General features: G+C 37.4%; 2 long non-coding RNA genes and 1 pseudogene across 3 annotated transcripts in view; 2 read left to right on the plus strand and 1 right to left on the minus strand.

Annotated features, from left to right (window-relative positions):
- LOC120608711 (uncharacterized) overlaps nt 1-24,057 on the plus strand; it is a 472,227-nt gene that overhangs the window by 428,972 nt on the left and 19,198 nt on the right. Inside the window, exons 8-9 of one of the 2 annotated variants that reach the window (XR_005654481.1) lie at nt 10,237-10,360; nt 16,673-16,864. This is a non-coding gene — a long non-coding RNA (uncharacterized LOC120608711). The remainder of the gene's footprint in view (nt 1-10,236; nt 10,361-16,672; nt 16,865-24,057) is intronic. The other variant, XR_005654482.1, reaches the window with a different exon arrangement.
- Nucleotides 1-24,057, minus strand: part of LOC120608715 (uncharacterized) — a 38,866-nt gene that overhangs the window by 9,334 nt on the left and 5,475 nt on the right. The window lies entirely within an intron of this gene.
- Nucleotides 10,517-10,635, plus strand: LOC120608784 (uncharacterized; annotated as a pseudogene).

Below are 24,057 nucleotides of genomic sequence, written 5' to 3' on the forward strand. Positions count from 1 at the left end.
GCTTATTTAAAGAAGTAATAGTAGACCTCTGAACTAAGAAACACAAAACTCTGCAGATTTAAAGTGCTCGGCAAGAATCAATTAACACCCTACATATGAATTATAGAACATCAAGGGGGAAAGAAAAACAGAAAAGCTCTGAAAAAGAAAAGGAGATTTACCTACAAAGGCAAAAGAGCCAGAATGTCATCAGACATTGCTTTAGATACATGAAAAATTAGAAGTTCTAGGTGAAAATTATTTCAAGTCTGGAATTCTATAGACAGCCAAAGTTTCACTCAAGAATGAAGACAAGTGATATTTTCGAAGATACATGGGCTCAGAAAAATTATAGCCCACATTCTCTTAAAAAAATAATCACTAGAGGATGTTTTAAAGTAAGGAGAAAAAATAATTCAGGAGGGAGAGATGAGATGCATGAAGCAATGACAAGTAAAGGGAATAAATAAGTAAAACTTACTCTGAAACCTAATATGTTGATTGTCTTAATGTAGATTGTATATTGGTACGTGGGTTAAGACAGAGATTGAGCAGGAAGATAACTACTAGAAAAATAGATGAACAACTTCAAATAGAACGTATTTTTTAAAAGCAGGAGTAAAGAAAACTTGATAAAGACAAGAGAAGACAAGAATTGGAGAGAAGAAAAGCAATTGGAAATCACAGTGAATTGAAAACACACACCATGAAATAGGAGCAAATCCAAACTTAGCACCATCAATATTAATGGGTTAAACTTGCTCGTGAGAGACAAACTCTTAGATTGCATTTGAAAAATCTAGCCACTTGCTGTTTTCAAGAAACAGACAAAACAAAATTTTCTCTGAAAACAAATCAGTGGAAAAATACTTGTTTAGAAATGGCTAACAAACATAAAGCAGATATAATTGTGTTAAGTAAAATCAAATTAAAGTAAAATCGAAAGAAAGGAAGATGTACACTTCATACTGATAAATGCAGCCAAGAAAAAATAACTGCTATGCGTGAAAAATACAGCTACAAAATAGTTGAAGCAAAAATTGACAGAATTACAAGGGGAAACTGAAAGATACAAAAATTGCTGTTGAAAACTTGAACAAACCACTCTAGAATACAAAATCGAAGAGAGAAATAAACAATAAGGATATAAAGAATTTTAGTATTAACACATCAATTGGTTTGGTATAAAATTTAGAGAACTTTTTACTCAATAAACAGAGACTCTACATCATTTTGTAACACATGTGCAATGGTCATAACATTGTCCATAAAAAAAGGCCACAAATGAAATATCAACAAATTTCCAAAAATTAACTTTATAAGCAAAGTTCACTAAGTGATATACTCTAAAATTAGAAGTTAAAAACTAAGAGATAGATATCAAAAACAAAGAAACGAACTAAACCAAAACAGGTATCCCAATATAAACCCACATATTTCTATATCATTTTTTGATTAAAGAGAAAGCAAAGTGGAAACTTTTGAACTTAAAGAACTGCAAACAAAACAATGAAATAAATTTTAAAAATATGTACGTATTTTTTTTAATGTATAATGACAGAATTAAAAATATAAAAGTAGACATGAATGAAGTAGGAAATCGGTCCAATGCCTGGTTTTGGACAGAGCAACTGGTGGTTGCTCTGGCCAGTTTTCCCCAGGTGGAGCCTGGGACTCAAATGAATCTGGGTAGCTTCTTTCTGGTTTGGTTTTAGAAAAATGGCATCTTTTAAATGAACACTGCCCTTGATCAGCTGAAACAGAGGCCTCAGACTTCTAAGGACATCTCAAACAGGTCAGACTTTTGCCATAATCCTTAAAATACAAGAACTATAGTCTCTCATTTTTGGCAATTCCATAGATTGTCTTCTGACCTTGAGTTGACCTTCTTCTTAAAATAGACATCAGACTATCTCTCATTCTAAATGTACTATCTGGCTTTTCTTTCTTTTAAATTACCTTTGTGGAATGAGATTTTTCATGACCTTCTCCACTACTACTGGTAGATTAAAATGATTTGAAAGTGTTAGAAATGGAATATGTGCAAAGGAGTGCTCCCCCTCATTTAAAGCAGACCGAGAGTTTAAATGGGTTTTTAGATTAAAGAGTTGTATGCCACCTAGTAACATGTATAGAAGGTTTACTTACATTTTGCTCATATTATTTATCATTAGGAGGATGTTATTATTAACACTGTATGACAAATATTGAGTGCCCCCTCTGTGCCTGGCATTGTGTCAGGTGTTTAAGACACATGCAGCTTCTAATCTAGAACTTCCAGTCCTGCATCCTGCAGCGTGCCTACCACAGAAAAATATTGTTTCATGGTAGATTGGAGAGCTTAGAGATTCCATGAGGACCAAAGTGTAACCTGTTGAGGTCCGAATGCAGTGAATGGGTATCGTACACGAGGAAGCCGAAGCAACGATCGTGGGACAAGGTGGACGGCGAACCTCAGGAGAACGTCATTCTCTCCAGTTTGCGTGGTCTAGGGGCTTGGGTCCAAAGTCGTGGAAGCCCAGAAAAGGGTCTTCTCAGTACACCTAGAGAGCAGAGATTCTCGGTGACATGCTGATACTAATTTCACACAAGATTGATTTTAAAATGCCAATTTGCCACTTTCCTGTGGCCAGAGTCATCCTGTTCTCAATCTCGCACACCACTTTCCCAGTACTAAGGTACCTGGAAAGTTGAATTAGTCCTCGGAAGATTGCTCAGAGGGCAGAGAAATAGAATGAAGGGAGATGGCTAATTTCGACATTTTCATCTGTGGCAAAATTGCCACACAACAATGAATGCTCTTAGGCAGAATAAAATTTAGTTCGTATCTGATAAGAGCCATTTCATTTTTTTTCTGCATCATCAGTGTGCAAATATGTCTTATTTTCACTCCTCCTCCTCCATCTTTTATAACTAGTACTCCTATAATTAGTACAGCTAGCAGATATAGGAGTTGCTACTATTCAGGCATTGTCTACTAATAACTTTCCATACCTGTATGAACTCACTTAGTCCTCCTTAAGAGGTATATACTTTGACTCTCTCCTTCAGTTTTCAGTTGAGGAAAATGAGGCAGGAAAGGTTTATGCAAATTGCTCAGGTCATCCAGTTGTTAAGTGGCAGATCTAGAGCTCAAATCCAGGTTGCCTGGCTCCAGATTGGATTCCCTGTTGTGGGTCATGGTCTCTCTCACGGTCATCTTTAAGGACAAATTCAATCAATAATTTTTCATATGAAATGGTAGACCTATTAGATCAGAGACAACTAAGAACAACAGTAAGACGAAAAGAGCCCAGTCTTCTTTAAGCAGCCATCTTTTCCTAGGACCTCAAATGGAGGAGGGGGAAAGTTAAAAAAAAAAATTCTTGAACCAAAGGCAAAAGGGGAACTGAAATGCTTTCTGAAGGTCAATGTCTATAAAAGACGATTCATGTATCATTCCAAAGAGAGAGTGTTTAGGGCTCATAAAACATCTGAAGAACTTCCAGAAGCACGGCCACTCGTGAATTAGAGAGATCAGAAACCTAAACACCTATTAGAGTTATGGGAAGGCATTGCAGATACACAGCCCCTAAAGAACTCATGTCAGCAGTGGTTGGGGTGAGAAAGATGAGAGAACAACAGGTAAACCACAAATGCAATAAAATATTATGGCAGAGGACCTGCTACACAACTGAGACACATAAATGCTTGTTGAAAGAAAGAATGACGCTCACTCATTAAGTCCCTTGGGTACTGTTACTTTCCATGATCTTCTCTAGGTGGTTGTTCAAAAACTCAAAGGGTATCTGCTTTAGACAACTGGACATGTTTTCTGTGTTTGCTGATTTAGGAAGCAAAGAGAAAGAAGTGTTGAAGACTTGGAAAAGATAAAGTAAATTTGTGCCAGTGGTCCTCAGGATATTTCAACTCCGTAACAAGTCAGGCTATGATTAATCATGCATTTATTGTATTCAAAATGAACTATTGAGCCTCAAATGCCTTTTGAATTTGAAGTTCTGGATTGAAATATAAAGAGAGGCAGGAGTCCTAATCCCTGATAGAGGAAGGGAGTAGATAACAATGATAGAGGAGATGAGAATGAAGTATGGAGCCACTCATGAAAGGGAAAAGGTCCCTGGGAGGCTTATCTGGGATGCCTTTTCGTACACTTGGAGGTGAAGCAATAGTGAAAAGCTAGCTCTGTTCAAATGAACAGACATTCATTGAGTTTCTGCTATGTGGGAGGTCAATGGTAGGTGCTGAAGATACAAATGCAACTCATGCTTCACTCACCTCTAGTCACCAAAGATTCTGCCATGATTCCTTCTGCAAAACCCAGATAGATACGATCGCACAGAGGCCCATGAATGTGTCTTATTCTGACCCAGCTCAGTAAAATGTCTTAACAAGGCCTCCTCCTTGTTACCTTTGTTACCTTGTTATCTTTTCTTTCAGGCCCCACTCTATAGTCATCTTTTTCCACACCTTGCAACCTGGCACCCAAAGAAGTCTCATAAAGTTCTAAATGAAAACAGCTCCTTCACCTTCTGCTTGTGACAGGCTCTGGCAATTGTCCATGGCGGGTGTTGGAGGACTAACCTCTGGGACAAACTTTATGCTCTCCTAATTACCCTTCTCACTCACACATTTTCTTCTCTGTCCTTCCTTCAGAGTACTTCTGCAAATTGTTACCAGCCCATCACAAATGCTTTGACCCACCCAAATTCTTCCAGTGGAGACCAGTTGAGTCCCACCAGAATTCTTAAAGAGAAAGACGAATAAGACCTGGTCCCATCTATCAAGTCGTCTGGTGGGCCCTACATGAATTTCTGTTGTTTCACAACTTATCAGTGCATGGGGGCTGCTAACCAAAGAGAGGTGGCAGTTCACTGTGATAGAGACACCATCACACCAGGCATCCAAAGAGCTCTCGCCCTCCTTGGATCTGTTTCTTAACAGCCACATGGACTTTAGGTAGTCTACTTTTCACATTTAGTTTCTTGATTTAAGAGAGGAAACAAGCAAAACCTCTTCTCTATCTCATGGGAGAGTTGTGGCGATCAAGAGAGATGATGCCTGCAGAAGGATTTTGTAAGCAGCAGACTCCATCCACCCTCATCCAGGCAATTAGTGATCTTCTCCTCCTCTCTCAAACACTTGGAGCTTCTCTCTAACACGTTTATCACACTGCAAGGCATTTGCTTATATGACTGATTCCCACGGTAGGTGGTCAGCCACTAGAAGGCAAAGTCTCTTCCTATTCTATTATTATTATTATTATTATTATTATTATTATTATTATCATCATTATTATTCAATCCTTGCTGTGGTGCCAATCATATAACACACATTAAAAAAAAAAACATATTGACTGCATGAATGAATGAATTGGATGCAAAAATTTAAATTATACTCTGGTGTTCTGAACAATTTTGGACAAATTACATCGCCTTCAGAATTCTAGCTTTCCTAATTGCAAGCAGGAAAAATACACTGGACTAGTAAACATACAGTGAGGTTTAGGATGATATATATAAGTTTATACATAATAAAGTTTCAATCTAGAGAGTCCCTGCCATGTTCGAGTCCAAATTGTTCTATTATACAGATGAGGAAATTAAGGCCATGGAAATTAAGGCCATGGAAATTGTTCTATTATACAGATGAGGAAATTAAGGCCATGTGTGTCTAAGGGCACATGGTGGTCATCTGGGCCAGAACACAGATCTCTGACCACTGGTTCCATGCTCTTTATGTTGCATTTTGAGATCCTCAGATGCAATTGACACAGTTAACACAGGATGATTTTATAATCTAGAGCACAGTGTTGTGTTCCAGATAACAGATCTGTTCTTGGCGGAAAAATAGGCACTCTGGTCAATGGGGAGATAATCCTTGGTGAGAAGGAGTCATGAATTGAGAACAAAACTGCATAGTGCTGGTCAAGGTGGTTATTACCCTGACCGTATCATACTCAAAGAACAGCAAGTGATTCCCACCCACCCCCCAACAGCCCCACACTGAAATTAAATGGCTTTGTTCAGCAAGATGGATACTTAAGAAACTTAGCAAAGCTGGGTGGCTTGTAAAGAGAAGAGGTTGAGTGAATTAAATGAAGACAACAGTAAAAACCAGCCATCTAGGAGATGATAAATTAGCAAAGGATTTTTAGGAAGTTGTGTGAAATCAGTAACACGTTTAAGGCTGATCTTTCTGGCACCGGTGTGGACAATGCATAGGGGAGTGTGGCTGGAGTCAGGGGGATTGTGGGAGAATGCTGTAATAATCCAGTGAAAGACAGTGAAGCCTGGACTATGGCAATGCCAGTGCGTTGGAGAGCAGTCTCTTAAATAACTGACTTTTAAAGTAGCTTATTTATTAACATTAATAATATTACTTATTATTACTTATTTTATTCTTAGTTTTCTATTACTGCTGTAACAAATTACCTCATACTTAGTGGCTTAAGACAATACGAATTTATTTAGAAGTCGGACACAAGTGTCCATGGGTTAAGATAAGGATGTTGGCAAGGCAGCATTTCTTTCTGGAGGCTCTAGGGGAGCTTTATATAATCTTCCCATCTCTTTATCACATCTGAAAAACCTCTTTTATTGTGTAAGATAACTATTCACAGATTCCTGTGATTAGAATATGAACACTTTTTTTAGGGGGGTGGGGAGCAGATGGAGTTAGGGATGCATTCTTCTGCCTACCACAGATGGAGACTCTAACTAGAAAGGGGAAGTGTTTTACCTGAGGCCTCAAACTTGTAAGCTACGGAGTTGGGATAAGGACCCAGGTTTCTTGTGCTTCAGGCCTGGACAGATTCCAACTCTCAGTGCCGTTAGGCTGTGCATAGGTTAGTTATCACCGTACACTGTAGAGAGTGTGGCTGAGTGGATGGCACTTGCCTAGGTCCTCTCCACTGTGTGATGCTTAAAATGTGTGCTGATTCCTTTTTTTTTCTTTTTGACAAGAGTGGCTGTGATATGGCCCGAAGAAGAGAAGCAGGCACTAACTGTTCTGTGTTGGATGTTCCTAGCTGGCATTGACCAGATCTGCCAACCCCCATCCTGGGGCAGTTTAGCTTTCTCATATATGTGTCACATTTCAGTAACCAGAACTCATCTAGAGTGAGGCTGTTAGGTACAGGGCGTGGTACATGGGAAGAGTTCCAGAGTTGGAGTTGGGAGTCCGAGGTGCTATCTCCCTTCCATTGTTGTATCAAGTTACCTGACATATGTCATTTTATGTCATTTGAGACTCATTATCCTCCTTTATGAAACGAAATGGTTGGATCAAATGTAGAGGTCCCTCTAACATCTCTAAGAGTAGAATGTGGAGGTGACTTCTGCACTGACTGACAGGTCAAGTAGAATGGATATGTAGCAATCCTAGAAGAAAATCCTTTCCTTCTTTGATTCTCAGCCCCTGAGGCAGCCTTGGAGCTTGACATTAAGCAGTTCACTACACTGGACGGTAGCAGCTCAAAATACCAGATTTGTGCAGGGGCATTGTGATGGAGTCTACATACCATGCATGCCAGCTCAACAAAGAATTTCTGGCTAGGCTATGAGCTTTCTAGAGTTTCTACACTACCAGAACGGATTCACCCATGTCTCTGTGTCTACAGACGGGTGGCAAATGTGAACAGAATTTCAAAAACCTAAAAATAGTCATTTTGGCTTCTAAAACAATAGCCCATCAATCTCAAAAACTATCCACAAGGAAATAGAAGGAACAGAAAAGAGCTGGCGAAGACCCTTCAGGCTTGCTTTGGCCTCCCACAAGTAGAAATGACATTTAGGAAGTTGAAAAAGTAGAGATTAGAGGAAAGGGGAGAAGGGATTAAGGGGAAGGAGAGCTTTTAAAAGACTAGTAGTTACCAGAGGACTATAGACTAGTGGTTACTAGGAGGGTGGGGGAGGAGCGGGGAGGTGAACAGGATAAAGGGGGTCAAATATAGAGGGGTAGAGGGAGGGTGAAGTGGGTAAAGAGGATCAAATATATGGTAGCTGAAGGAAACAGGACTTTGTGTGATAAACACACAATAGAATATACAGATGTCAAATGATAATGTACACCTGAAAATTATATAATTGTATTAACCAATGTTACCCCAATAAATTTCATTAAAAATGAATGAATGAATGAATGAATGAATGAATAAAAGCCTATCAAAATCCCTGGGATCAAGACATCAACATATCAATTGTGAGGGGCCGTAATGTAATTCAGCCCCTAACGGGCTGATCATTAATGTCTGTTCAGTGCTCTGGGTCTCTCTGTGCTTTCATTTGAGGTGAGTGGGTAGATTAGATGACCTCTCTGCTTCCTCCCAGTCCCAGATTTCCCAAATTTCGTCGTTTTCAGCTTTCTCTGTCACAAACCTCTTCGTTTTTCCTTGGATTAGCATATATAATACCATGTAGCATAGGTAAGTGAATCTCTACATTTTCCTGGTTCAAAGGTAGAAGTCAGTTCGTTAGCCATGAACCTACTTTTCTGGAAGTTCCAGGACTAGAAGTTGTTAATTTGACTGAAACTCCTCACGGAGAGAGAAGGAAATAATTGAAGTTGCAGAGAAAAGAAAACTGAACACAGCGGGAATTCGTTAGAGAGAGGCTGGAAGACAGGGAGGGAGACATGTATAGAAACACCTCGAAGGCAAAACAGAAAGAAAACCTACTTCGGTGTGCCCACAGCCACTGTCGAGTGAGTGATGTAAGTCAGTTCTCCTCTTTCATACATGTTTTTTTTTTTCAAATGCAAAAGATACGTTTTGGCGTTCAGGGACCATCCCAACTGCATGTAACCTGATTCTTTTCAATAAAGAAGGTGATTCATTAAATGTGTAACTAAATGTGATTCCATTTTTATAACCTTGCTAGGCTTCTCATATAAAAATAGTCATAGTTCAGGGAAAAAAAACTTTCGTTGGTTGGAGTATATAAATTCTTGGTTCATAAACCATTATCAGCCATAGAAAGGCTTATAGAGAGATACCTGAGGGCAGCAGAAAGAGTAGAGAATTTGCTCTTGGGATCCTAGGTTTATGTCTCTGTTCTGATATTTCCTAGCAAGCAGCTGAACCTCTATAAGCTGAACCTCTGAAATGAATATAAAAGGACCCCAGCATGACCAGCAGGCATGCCTCCTTGTGGAACTGCTCATTCTAGAGACAGAATCACGGTAGTGGGTAAAGGTGAAAAGTGTCCAGAGCATAGAGCAATAGAGACCGATATGTGGTGTATACATTACCACTCTCTCTCTCGCTCACAGCCTATGGTCACATCAGACATCGTTCATCAAGCGTGGCAGGCTCTACTTCTGAGTGTGAATGTGTCTCACAATCTTTCTAGCCATCATGCTCCAGGCAGTCATTATCAATTGGGTGGAGAGAACATTTGAGGTTAAAACAGTTTGCTCTCCCTGGCCTCGAGCTTACTCTGATGCAACCAGATGCACCGAATTTTATTGAAATAAATGTCAGGAAAATTAACAGGACGGACTCAGAAAAGATAGCTGTCTGCTGAAAAGCAAGGAAAAGATCAGGTTGGATGTGAAGGATGGCGGCACCATAGCCCCATGGTAGGAAAAAGCAACTGATGAAGAGGGATGAGGTAAAGCTGTAGGTACCAAGAAGCCTCAGAAAGAGAGTGACCCAAGGGAGCCCTTGGAATTATGACTCAGTCCCAGAGACTTAAGTTTGACAATTGCTGCCTAAAAGAGGAAATGCTTGGACCTGCCAGTGGGGCACAGGAATGGTCCATGAGACCCAGGTACTACTGGCACTGTTGACAAAGCAGCACTGCTGTGCTGCCTGTGGTACATGTAAGGCCAGCTAGAAATGCAAGACGACAGATTGCTGGTACGAGGAATGCTTGCAGCTCCGCAGCCAAGGATGAGTCAAATTTCTATCATGTACTAGTTTTGTGCCAGTGGGCAATTTATTTAACTCTCTGAGACTCAGTTTTTCACATAGATAATTGGAATCATAATGTTATCTCTTTCACAGTGTAGTAGTAAGAATCTGATACATAGTAAATGCTTAATAAATAGTAGGTATCACTGTTGTTATTTTTTTCACCATACCTCTGCTTCTGGAGAAAGCAGAGCTGTAGGACCCAGGGAGAGCAATGATAAGAGTTTAAGCTAATATGAATTAGGCTACCGGGAATGTACTTTGTTGTAATCAGACATAAAGCTGACTTGAGGCTGGTTTCATTCCTTGAGAGGGCTGATTTATTTTTTTACTCTTAACACCTCCAGCCCATCGTGGTCCCAAATGAAAATCCATGGTGTTTACAGGCCCCAAACTCTGACTTCACATCTCATCAGACTGTGAGACTACCCAAAGTTCTGATCAGCTTCTCACTCTCACGCCTGAGAATCGGTAAGTCCCTCAAAGGGGAAATTATCGCAGAATATCTTCATACTCCTCTTTTCTTTATTGTCCTAGACCCTCAAGTCCCGAGTTTTAAGTATTATTTTATCCAGGCTACTAGTTATTCTTAATTGGAGAATTCATTCTTAAAAACTAGTTTGTAACGTCTACGGCCATGCCAACCTGAACAAGCCCGATCCCATCTGATCTCGAAAGCTAAGCAGGGTGGGGCCTGGTTAGTACTTGGATGGGAGACCACCTAGGAAGACCAGATGCTGTAGGCATAAAAAATTTAAAAAAAAAATAATAATAAGGGATTGCAAGCTGACAAGGTCCTTGCAATCTGTGAGGTCAACTAAGGGTTGCCTCGCCTAAAAAAAACAAAAAGTTTGTCATAATTAATAATGGAGACAAGTCACTTAATGTGCACTTAAAAAAAATGACGATCACATAAAAATATGATAATTTATTTTACTAAGAAAGAAAGCTATTTAAAGAAAATAGTATCAAGTAAAAAAGTTACAGATGATAAGAGAGTAACTGATGTTTTCAGATCACTGGCTTAGTACATAGTAGGTTTTCAATGTGTGTGTTCAGGTCTCTATTACTTTTGCCTTGATTACTACAAATTTCCTTACTAGTCTCTCTGTTTCTGTTTCTCACTCTCCCATACAAAATATACTTCATACCTTAACCTAGGATCTTCTAAAAACACAAAACTGGTCATATCCACCTCTTTATTGTAACCCTTCAATAGATCTTATATCAGTAAAGCTTTCAGAGCTAAAGTGGCTTAAAGAATAAATATATTTATTTTCTCACAAACAATAGATCCAAAATTAATTGGTTTTAAAGTTAGTTATCAGTTTAGTGAAGTCAGATGCATGAGTTGGTTCCTCTGAAATTGTTTTGGTTTTCTATCTTTGGATACAAGATGGTGGCCATGACTCCTAAAATAACATTTTCACACTCTGATAAAAGCATAAAAGAATCGAGGAGGTAGTATAGCTCTCTTTTTATCATGGAGGAAAATCTTGGCCAGAAATGCTCCTGGAACTTTCTCTTATGTCTCATTGGCCAGACTTAAATCACATGACCCTTCCCTAGATGCAACTGAACTTGGGACAATGAATGTCTAGAAATTCCACCCTCCACAGTGGGAGATGGGCTGTGTCAGCAAAGAAGGTAGCTGCAAAGTTGCAGCAAAGAAGAATGGCTGTTTTTAGCTGACTATTAATATCTGCCACAGCTAACTATTTTTTTTTACACGATAAAGTCCAAACTTCTAATCATAGTATGTTAGTAATTCTTCCATGTTGTGAGAAACCCACCCTACATTCAAGTGTGATTAGCATATATTGAAGAGATATACTGGGGAATAGGGAAGCCCATGAAACCAGTTCAGCAGGTCTCAAGGATAATGAGATGTCTCAGCCTATACTGCAGCAGCTCTGGGCTTATTCAGAGCAGAACAATGGAAGTGATAGTTCCATAATCCTACTCAGGTACGTGGTCATTGTGTTGAGTCGGTTGCATCTGTGACACCCCTGAATGTCTTTTGACCATTGCTTTCCTTCCTACTGCTCCTGACCGTTGACCCTGTGGCTATTACATTCACACCTCCAGTGACAAGATTGAGCAGGTTACTCTCTTTCCTAAAGAGGCCAGTTCCCATGCAATCTCTAAGATTTGGCTCAAGCATCATGGGAAGTATTCGTTGATTCTTTAGGGAACCTTGCTTTATGCTTCCTGGTCCCCTTTGCTTACTGTATCACAGAACCAACATCTCTCTATTAAAATTGCTTCTCCCCAGAAGGCTTATTAGGAGATAGATTTTTGGGCCCTGCTCCAGAGATTCTGACTCTGTACGTCAAGAATGGCCTAGTAATGTGCATTTTAACCCACATGATTCTGTGTGAGGAAATATCAATCCTATGTATGAGACCCGTTACATACCAAGTCTTCCGAATTCTTAGGGAGTCATCTGAAGTCTTCTCAGTGCTGTACACTGGATCTGGGCTTTTCTCTGACTTGCTCAAAACAGTGGCATCATAGGAAAACAGGGCCTAAACAGCTTCAGTTTGGAAGAAATGAGGAGATGCCCTGAGCTAGGGATTTTGGTTTCACTTAAATGGAGCCCCGTGGTGGGATTTTAAAGATCTGAGGTCAAATCCAGACCCTGCCATTCAGCAGAGTATAGCTGGGGAAATTATTTCACTTATCTGGGCTGTAGTTTGCTTTTCTGCAAAATGGGCATGTGATTCCAGCCCCAGTTTCTGCTGTTGGGATTAATTGAGATTCTTGATATGAGTGTGATGCTCTTTTTGAGTGTGACCAGGAGAAAGCTCTTCTTTAGGGATGGAAGCAACTCACTGGTATGCAGTGGGCCCTGGACCACACACTCATCTGTATTCTCCACATCCCATAGCCCGCAATGCTCCTAGCTGAGAATCTAGGACTTTTTTAAGGGTCGTTCAGGGATGAAAGATGAGAGCAGTTGTCCAGTCTTCCCCCTGCTCAATTTCACACCACACACACACTTGGAGTAGCAAAAGCAAGGCAGGGTATGTCAAGGTCTCGGGATCCCTGAATTGGCAGAGCCAGAGCAATAGCCGAGACCTAGACACAGGTTCTCAAAACCTCATTCCTGCACTAATACTTAGTTCTTCATTCTGTACCTCTGGCACATCTGTGCCTCCTTATTGCTTACTTGAAAAACCCATAAAGCAAAAAAGAGAAGACTCTGTCCTGTTCTGTAGCCAGTGTTGGTGGAACAGAATTCTGAGGGACAGAGGGTGGTGGACTATAAGGGGAGAAAAAATGCAATGAACATGCAACTCATCCATATGTTTGGTCAGTCTACTGCTTCTGTTTAGGGAAAGAGTTCACAATTGTTATTATTTTAAAAATATGTATATCCCAGTATATCCCAGTATAACGTACATAGAAAGAAGTACACAATCATTAGTGTAGAGTTCAGTGATTTTCACAAACTGAACATCATTAAGAAAACCAGGAACCAGCACAGCCAAAGCACCCCAGAAGTGCCTCTCAAACTCCTTTCCAGTCATTAACTCTGATCCTGGCTCCTTTGGGGTGAATTCCTTTTTCTACTCATTAACATTTAGAATCATACAATATGCACCCTTCCATACCTAGCTGCTGTGGCTCAACCTTATGTTCATCAGCCATGTCCATGTTGTTGCGTGTAGTTGTTGTGTCTTCATTCTCTTCACTCATAATTATTCCATTGTGTTAATGTTCCACAAGGTGTCAATCCATTGTAATATTGTTAGTAGTTTCCAGTTTGGGGCTATTATGCAGAGCACTGCTATGAACATTCTTGAAAATAACTTTTGGTGGGCAGCTGTGCTCATCTGGTTTGAGTGTCCACTCAAGGGTGGAAATGCTGGGTCAAAGAATGGGTCTGTTTTCCAAAAGATGGTTACACATTTCGCATTCCCACTAGCTGTCTATGAAAATTTCAGTTGCACCATATCTTTGACAACACTTCGTATTTTTGATTCTTTTTTCATTTTCATTTTAGTTCTTGTGGGGGGCACACAGTCAGCCCAGTGACTTTGCACAAACAGAATTTGATGTCTCCAGAAGAAGAAGCCCTCGTCAAGTTTCGCAGTCCCCATCAATCCTTACAATCTTACATGAAGCCACCTCAAATTTTTCTGCCGCCTGCCATGTTCCTAAAAGCATTTGAGTTGGAAACCCCTGACATGTACTCTGTCATCAAAAACTAAAAAGAAATAGATTATTATTCCCATTTTACTGAAGCAGAAACTGAGTAACTGGCCCAAGGTCACACAGCAAGAAAGTGACAAAACCATGTGACAGCAAAGGCTGGACTTGTGCTCCTGCATGCCTTTCCCAAGCATGATAATTAGCTGGAGACAAGGCAGGATGGTAGAAAAGCAGCACGCTTTGTTAGAAAAACTGGGTTCTACTTCTCAGTGGATTCATTTCTAACTAGCTGTACAAACTTAAACAAATTAGCATGCTCTTACAACCTCAGTTTACTTCCCAGTAAAGCAGGAACGATGATAAAATATCTTAAGAGGGTATTTGGTGGATTAAACGACACCACATAAGTGAAACTGTCTGGCACAATGCCCCAGAAAACAATAAATATATGTTAAAATCTTCGATGGAAAATGATATCTTGAGTTCAGGCCTCTAAAAGACCCCATTCTATCTCCACTAATGTGACCAAAGGAACATAAAAATTCTGACAATTCTGCGCTGGCATTGAGAACTCAAGAAAGTTGTCAGCCACCTTCCTCGACCTTTGGAGGCTTTCTCTAGGACGAATAGAGTTAGATCAAAGCGAGGGAAGTTATAAGAACAGTGGGAAACCCTGACAGAAGCTGTCTTGGTTAGAGGGAGGAAGGCTGAGGGCACAGATAGGTGATGGTACAGAGAAGAAACGCCAGTTTCGCGAAATTATTGCCAACCCTCAACGTGGGTTTGGAAGAGGCAAGATGGGAGAACAGCCCAGACAAAGAGGCCTACGGCTTTGGTGGCCGTGGCACATGCGGAGATGCGCGACAACCAGGCATCGGGTAGTGCCCAAGAGAGGGAGAATGGGAGACAAACAGAGTTCTGGACATGGCAGGAGCATCGAGCACAGTGTTCCCTAAGAGACAGCCCATCTAATGTCCCCACCTTCCCTCCTCAGGGAGCCACAGGAAAGAACTAGAAAAATAGCTAGCCCTCTAGCCTAGGATCTGAGACAGGACTTCTAAAAGCAAAGCAAGGAAGGGCTAAAACAGATGAGGGAAAATCAAAAAGGATCCACCCATCCTGTTTACGAGAAAATATCCGTCTTATGTACAATGTGTCCTCTTTCTACTTGACTGAGCAGAGATAGAACTGAAATGGAAACAGTGAAAAGATGCTGCAAAATAAAAGAAGGAGGAAAAAACATCACTCAAGTTTCAGACGAGCTTATTTTTGGAAAAACTTTACTAAAGCAAACAGAGAATAAAAGTAGGGGGAAGCCATTTAGAATTTAAAATGTTGACTAACATAGCTTTTGCAAATATACTCATAAAGGTAATTACAACCCCCCCAAATCCTCCAACCAGTCTTAAAAGCTGAAACTGAGAAATAATGTATCAAAATATGAAAGATATTGAAACTGTAAGATATAACGAAATGGATTGAGGAAAGCATGTTTGAGTTTAAGTGCATGGCACAATTTTTGCAGGTTTTCTGAAAAAAAGAAAACAAAGAAAAAAAAAACCAAGGTCTAAAAATAAGTGGAAAGAAGGAAGATATTTTGTGTCTTCTCGATAGTCTTATTTAGAATGAGAGGCTCAAGATCACAAGCAAACAGGAAATATGACCAGGAGCCCGTCTCTAATCTATGCTGTATTAAGAATCAAGTAACATTATATTCTTTCCTCTGCTCATTCATCCACCCATCTTGGCCAACTCTGTCCATTGAGGGAAGACAAACATGCATGCTGGGAAATGCAATCTCCACAGGTAAAGCGGTAAAGTCATAATGGCACCTGGAAGAGCCTAAAAATGCATATGGGAACTACGGTTTAGGTGGGAGGCAAGTAGAAAGGGAGCTCAATGTGGTGCTTAGGAGAGTAAACTCAGGAACCAGGTTGCCCGTGTTCAAATCCTGAATCTGCAGCTAACTAATTCAGTGACTTTGAGGGTCTTTCTGTGCCTCAGTTTTCCCATCTAAATAGGGATAATAATAGTACTACCTAGTTATTGTGAGCATTAAAGGAGTTCATGTATGTCAAGTGCTTAGACAGAACCTGTTATGTAGTTATAACAGAATATCTTTATCATCTATCTATCTATCTATCTATCTATCTATCTATCTATCTATCATCATCATCATCATCAATCTATCATCTCTCTATCTAATGAATCAGGAGAAACCTCATTCAAATGGAGATGGGAAGCTCTGAAGGGGGAGCTCTCACACATGCATCATCAGTCACAGCTTAATTTACACACCCCAGAAGAATGGTGGAAGATTTTTTCCTTGCCCAGCAACAACCCAACCAATGAGAAGCTGCCACTACTCAACCTTTGAGAAACTGGCACAACCCCCAATTCTTACTCTCCTCCAATGAATTTTCATTCAAAAAAGCCCCTCTCAACTTTCTCCTTTCCACTACACAAGAACCGGTCCTCTCCTTTTTTCTCCGGACTTGCCTATGGTTTGGCATAGTTTGCAAGTCTTGAATTGGAATTCCCCTGCTAGTCCCAAGTAAACTCAATTTTCCTGGCTTAACCACTTACCTATTTGTTTTAAAGTTTGACACTATCTATCTATCTTAGTAAGAAGAAAAGTGGTTGGGGAAGGAAAAGATACAGCACTGCTGGAAGAGAATGTACTATTTCGCCAACTTGCCCATCAATTACTGGTGTGAGGAAGAACTACCCCTACCACACAAAGTCAGAAAGGGAGTCAAAGGCAAGTCCTTATTCCTGATCTCTACGAGGTCCATCCACACTGAAGACTCCTAACAGGTGAGAAAAGTAAATGTACAGCCTACTGAAGAGAGGGACACAAACCAAAGTGAGCTGATTAGTCTGAAGGTACATGCAAAGTGGAAGAAGACAAACATAAACAACACTGCCGAATAAAGAACTAAGCGTCCAAGAAGGAGCATACTTCTGAAAATAACCCTCAAAATAGCAAAGATACATTTTAATACAACAAGAAGAGAACACCTACCAATATGTTAGACATAATATTATATTTTATGTATGTACATGCACAGTCAATCCTTATTATATGCAGATTCTGTGTTTGCAAATTTTCCTCCTTGATAAATTTATTTGTAACTCCAAAATCAATACTTAAAGTGCTTTTACACAGTCATTTTCGGATAAGTGGCATAAAATTTGGGTTGCCCAAGTGGCATGTTCCAAACTAAGGTCAAACAAGGCAACACTCTGCCTTTTGTTTCAGGTCTCATCGTGAAAACAAGTGTCCTTTTTGTGGTCTATTTAGTTTTCACTTCTTTTGTGCTTTTTGTTCGTGGTTTTACTCTTTTAAATGTCTTCCAAGTGTCATACCCAAGTGCTGTTTTTTATTCCTAAATACAAGATGAGTTCAATGTTAATGAATCCAGTATATATATTATATATATTGTATTTATATATTTTAGAAATGTATGTGTGTATGTGTTTACACATAGTAACAAGTGTATATACTGATTAGTTAATAAAAATATTGTGACCAGAGGCTTGCACTCTGCAGGAACCAAATCCTATATTTCCCCTAGAAACAGTGATTCAATACTTGCTAACACTGAATGAAATAATGAGAATCAGCTATGTGTGTATAGTGTATATATACACACAGAACATACGTGTGTGTGTGTGTGTGTGTATATATCACATATATATCACATATATATATATATACACACACACACACACATATCAGTGATACTGAAACAGTAATTGAAGGACAAAGGAAATGAAATAGAAAATCCAGAAACAGACCCTAGCACAGTCTAGTGTAGTATAATATTATGTAGTATTCTATTATTTAGCTTACTACTATTTTAGGTTTATTAGTAGTAATTTTATTTAGTTTACTGTAATGTAATGCAATATGATATTTAGACACATGTAATATTTAGACACAGGATAGCACGTGTGAGAATCATATGTATGATAAGGATGATGACTCAAATTAATCAATATTATATAAACTAACTAAATAATTAGGAAAACATTTAAGTTTGATTCCTATCTCACACCGATATGACAAAATTATTACCCTTATTTATATTTTTAAATAATAAAATGTTGAAGATTTACTGCCATAAATACTTTTATAGTAAATAAATAAAAATATTGAATGATTAATAAAGAACATAGCCAATTTGGAATAATAATCTGGGTCCAACATTCTAAGTTATACCAAGTAAATTGAAAAGATAATGGGGAGGAGGGGAAGGAAACTAAAGTATGCTAATTTCTTTATTTGAGAGAGTCGAAATTCAAGAAATATTATTTTATTTTTGACTTTGCAAATTCGATAATATAGGTTCAGGCATCAAAAATAATTTTAAAAATAGACACAGATGTTCTCAGGCATTTTCACATACGAACCCTTAACATCAGAGAGAAGTGAACATACACTCAGGGATCTGTGAACATAACCCAGAATGGCCTAATCCCAGACAGAAATTTCAGAACTTTCATGTGAATTTTGTATTTTATCACATTGTATATCAATTAGTGTCAATTTTAATATGATTTTTTATTTCCTTGCCATTTAATGAAATCAATACTTTAAGAACCTGTATTACATTTTTCCTGTGACATTACATACTCAGAGCACATTGCTGTATATCTCCTTGGATATATGAACTAGTGGACTTAAAGATAAGTTATAAAACTTTTAAACTATTAGAGAAAAAAATCAAGTAAAAATATTCTACACATATGCATAATTATAGAAAGAAATTATTTAAAATATAAATCAAGATAACAAAAGTAAGACAAAACAGAACAATTATGACTATAACTGAAAATGTAATATTCCCTTATCAAAAGATAAAACTTCAACTTGGGCAAGAAAAACAACTCAAACTATAATTTTTGGATATGCATAAAGAAAAATGTTTTTGAAAGATTAAAATTTAAAAGATGGTCAGCCCAATATCAGACAAATGCAAATAAAAAATCCTTAGGGATAGAATGTTAAAATAAAGTAGAAATCAGAGCCAAAATAATTTAAAAGATGGAAAAAGTATTTTTACTGATGAAGTGCATAAGGAAAGATAAAGGTAGAGAATCTATTACTCTTATGAGTTTGATAATAAAATACTAAAAAATACAAAGTAATAATAGTTTGAGATTTAAGAATAAATTAACACAAAAATTTTAAATGGGACATAAATTACATAATTTATGGGATTAAAGTTTTTCCTATAGCCACGTATTGAAATCTAAGTCTACAAAGAGAAAATGCAACTCTTTTCATAGGTTTATGAAACATTTACAAATGTTAATTATAATCCTTTATAAGAACTTTATAAATTATAGAGATTTTACAGGTCAATTCTATCTTGAGTACAATAAAACTGAAAATCAGTAATAAGGAAATTTAATTAAAGCCCAATCACCTGGAAAAGTAAAAACACTCTTGTAAATAATTTTTAATACAAAAAGAAAAAACTTTTTACACATTATTTGAAATATATTTCTTAAATACTCCAATCAAAGCATTACATATAAAAATTCACAGGATCCCAATTTGTACCAAGAAGATAAGTTATAGCTTTTCATGCTTTTATTGTTGTAGAAGAAAGAATGGAAATAAATAAATTATTTAGAAAAAGAACACATGGGTCAATAGAGAAATCTCAATGAAAATTAGAAAATATTTTGAACTATATCATAATAAAAACACCACATAGCAGAACATATGGGGTACAGCTTAACCTGTTCTTGGGAGGAAATTCATCACCTTAAATGTATATAATAAAAAAAAAGAAAAGCTGAAAACAATCATTTTAGTACCCACCTCAAGAAGTTGAAAAGAAAACTAAAACCAAAAGAAAGCAAGATGAAATAAATTATTTTAAAGAACAGAACTTAATAACATAGAAAATAAAGAAGCAATAAAAAGTCAACAAAATGAAATGCTTATTATTTGGGGAAAATGACTAGTATTTACCAAGTCTCGCTGAGATTAATGAAGAGGGAAAGAAAATATTATCAAAACCGGAAATTTAGAAAGGGTATAATTATAGGTTCTATGAGCCTAAAAGAGATAATAAGAGATTATTATGAAAGACTTGGTCAATAGATTTGAAATTCAGATAAAACTGACAAATATCTAGAATAATACAACTTATCAAAACTGACTCAAGAATTTTTAAAATTGAATAGCTTAAAGAAATTAGATGTGTAAATAAAAGCCTTCCTATAGAGAATTCTACAGACCCAAGTGACTTCATCTGTGTATTTTTATAAATATATAAGTAATAACACAGTCTTATTTTTAAGAAATTCAGAGACTAGAAAAAGAGGAAATACTTCTATGTCATTATGAATCAAGCACAATCCTGATATAAAATCTGACAAGAACATTATAAGAGGAAGAAAACCACAGGCCAATTTCTCTTATGAACATATAAGCAAAAATGCTAAACAAAATATTATCAGTTTTATACAAAAAGAATAGTGCATCATGATCAAATTAAGTTTGTTTCAGAAATAGAAGGTTGGTATAACTTTCAAACACCAATCCATGCAATTCATGACCAAGAGAAGAACCACATCATTATCTCAATAGAATGTGGAAGAAATATTTGCTAAAATTCAAAACCTACTCATGAGTTTTGAAACAAAAATAAAAATAAACTAATTTTGTGCAAAATCCCAGCGAGTGTTCTTGAGAAAAAAAATGACAAAATCAATCTAACTTTTCTTTGGAAAAGCAAATAGCTTAGAATAGCAAAAATAATCTTAAAGAAGAAAAACTTAAAGGATTTACTCTGCTAGATATCAAGACTTCTTTAAAAAACTAGAATAAGATAATATGTTATTGGTCTTAAGAACAGAAAAACAGATGAATAGAATAGAGTAAAAAGTCTAGAAATAGTACAATAATAGTCTCCTGATTTATGACAAAGATGTGACAACTGAGGAGAAAATGGTCTTCTCAATACATTATGGTGGATCAATTGGACATTCACATGGATTAAGAAACTTAACTTCTACCTTGTGCTGTGCATAAAAATTATTTCTAGACAGACTATGGGTTTAATATGAAAATTAAAGCAATAGAACTTTTAGACAATAATGTGGAATATTCTCATGGGATAGGTAAAGATTATTTGAACTGAACATAAATAGCATTAACCATAAAAGATTGATAAATTGGACTATAGTAAAATTTATAACTTCTGCTCATGTAAAGACAAGTTTCAGAATGGGATAAGATATTTGCAATAAATCTTTATAAGATAAAAATTGTATGTGTAATATACATAATATGTAAATCATATTTCATACAACTATGATTAAGGACCCATATCCATAATATAAAAAGAACTTTTACTAAACAATAAGAAAAAGAAGTAATCAATAACTAGCCAAAAGATGATCAGGGACTTCCCAAAAGGAAATATTCAAATGGCGAATAAATGTGAAAAACCCTCCATTATAATTCATAAAGGAAATGGAAGCTAAAAGCCCAATTATATACCACCAAACAGCAGTACAGTGAAGCTAACTGACATTACCAAGTATTGGTGAGGATGTGGAGTAACTTGAACCCTCACAGACTGAATGACAGTGTAAAGTGGTACAATCACTGTGGAAAACTCTTAATAAGAATCTCCAAATACTGCACAGATGTACTGTATGACCAGCAATTCTACTCCTAGATAACACTCAACACAAGAAGAAAAGTTTTGGTGGATACAGAATTGTCAGTATTTTAGTCCACATGAGCACAGAAAATAAGAACAAGAATGTTCATAGCAACATTGTTATAATATCCCAAATGCCCATCAAGAATTGATCAATTAATAATTGTGATATTTTCATACACTCGAATAGCAGGAAAATGAAAGAGCAACTATTTCACATAACTACATAGATTGGTTTTATAGAATGTAAGGAAAATACACCAACAATGAAAGAGTATAATGTGATTCTCTATATAATACTAAAAATAGGCACAAACTAGTAATTATTAACCTTGGTAGAAAGACATAAGAGAGGAATCTAAGGTACTCATAATTCCATGATAATATGATCTGGGTGATGGAAACATGGGTGTGTTAACTTTCTCAAATTACATCACTTGCACACTTTTCTCTGTATATGTTATTCTTTGGTAAAAACATAGACATGTCAAAATGTTTACAGGATTTACAACTGAGGTTAGTATCATAAATGATATTTAAAATTTTCTTTACATTATACTTTTATAAACTTTTCAAATATGTAATATTTAAACTTTTGGGAGTGGTTTACATTTTCTAATCACTCTAGTGAAACCTCCTCTTCATCCCCATAGCCCTTCTCTAGTCTATGTCTTAAAACTGTCTTGCCTCAATGATTTTAGTGATCTCTTGACCAGTCTCCTTGCCTCTAATTTTGTAAATAGGAGGCAAAATTATCTGTCAGATATCAGTTATTTTTGTGGACCCCAAAAGAATCCCTTAACTCTGGAGCAGTTAATTTTGGTATCTTTTTAGACCACTGGTTCTTTTATTTATTTTTTAACCACAACATATATGAGTAATGATATTCCTGTGATCCACACACTCCCATGAAAATGAAAATGTTGTGCTAAGTTAAAGAAGCCAGGCGCAAAAGGTCACATATCTGATTTCTTGTATATGAAATATCCAGAATAGGTAAATTCTTAGAGACAGTACACAGATTGTTGGTTGCCGGGGCCTGAGGGGACTGGGGACTAGAGAGAAACTGCCTAATGGGTATGGCATTGTTATGGGCTGAATGCGACCCCTCCCACAAATTTATGTATTGAAACCCTAACTTCCAGTACTTCAGAATATAACTGTATTAGGGGATAGGGCCTTTAAAGAGGTAATTAAGTTAAAATGAAGTTATTAAGGCGGGCCCTAATCCGATAAGACTGATGTCCTTATAAGAAGAGGAAATGTGGACACAGATACATTCATACAGAGGGAAGACGACAGTCTGCAAGCTAAGGGTGGAGGCTCTCAGAAACCAATCCTGCTATAACGCCTGATCTCCGATTTCCAGCCTCCAGACCTGTGAGCCACCCAGACTCTGATATTTAGGAATGGTAGCCCTAGGAAACTAATACGGGGGTTTCGTTTTGGAGTGATACAAATGTTTTGTATCAGAGGTACTGGTTACACAACATTGTGAAAATAGTAAATACCATTGACTCGTTCACCTAAAATGGTTAATTTTACGTTATATGAATTTCACTTCACTACATTAACAAAATTAAACAAGACAAAATAACGAGATCCCCAGCTCCCCTACCATACACCAATAGGCTAGACCATCTTCCTTCTCAAATGAAAATCAAAATACTGGAGGTTTATTGTTCAGGGAAGGTAAAACAGAGCAGCTCTGGGGGAAAAAAAAGAAAATCTGGAATTTTGTGAGCCAGTTGATAAGTGGAGCTATTATTGAAAGTTAAATTTTATAAAACTGTAATAAATTAATTACATTAAGAACAATGATAAGTACTCAAAATTCCTCACTTCCTAATTATTTTACTATCTTTTACCGTTTATGCTCTTGACATTATTTGAATCTCATCAATGAGATTCAAATTTATCAATGGTAGAAATACTATATAATGACGTGCTACTGTCCATCTCTTTTCAACTTCACATTCAGTGAGATTGTGCTGGTACCTTGAAATTGTCTGTGGTGGGAGTATTTATACCATGGAAATCATCAAAAACTACAAATCAGGGCTTTTTTTTTTCTTTCTTCTTCCCTCCTTTCCTTTCTTCCTTCCTCTCATCCTTCCTTTTCCCTCTCTTTGAGAGCTGGTTGTTGAACTTCTACTAGCACACAACTGCTAACAAACGCTAAAGACATGGAGATAAGTCTGGATCCTGGAAAATAATACCCTCCAGCAGAATCTGCCTTCGGAAACGTTCTGCCAGGTTTCTTCACTACCTCCTGGCTTCCTCCTTGTTCACCGCGGCACTGTCCTTCCTGGAAGCTGC

Source organism: Pteropus medius, unplaced genomic scaffold (genome assembly GCF_902729225.1).
Source record: "Pteropus medius unplaced genomic scaffold, Ma_sr-lr_union100, whole genome shotgun sequence".
NCBI classification, from domain to species: Eukaryota; Metazoa; Chordata; class Mammalia; order Chiroptera; family Pteropodidae; genus Pteropus; species Pteropus medius.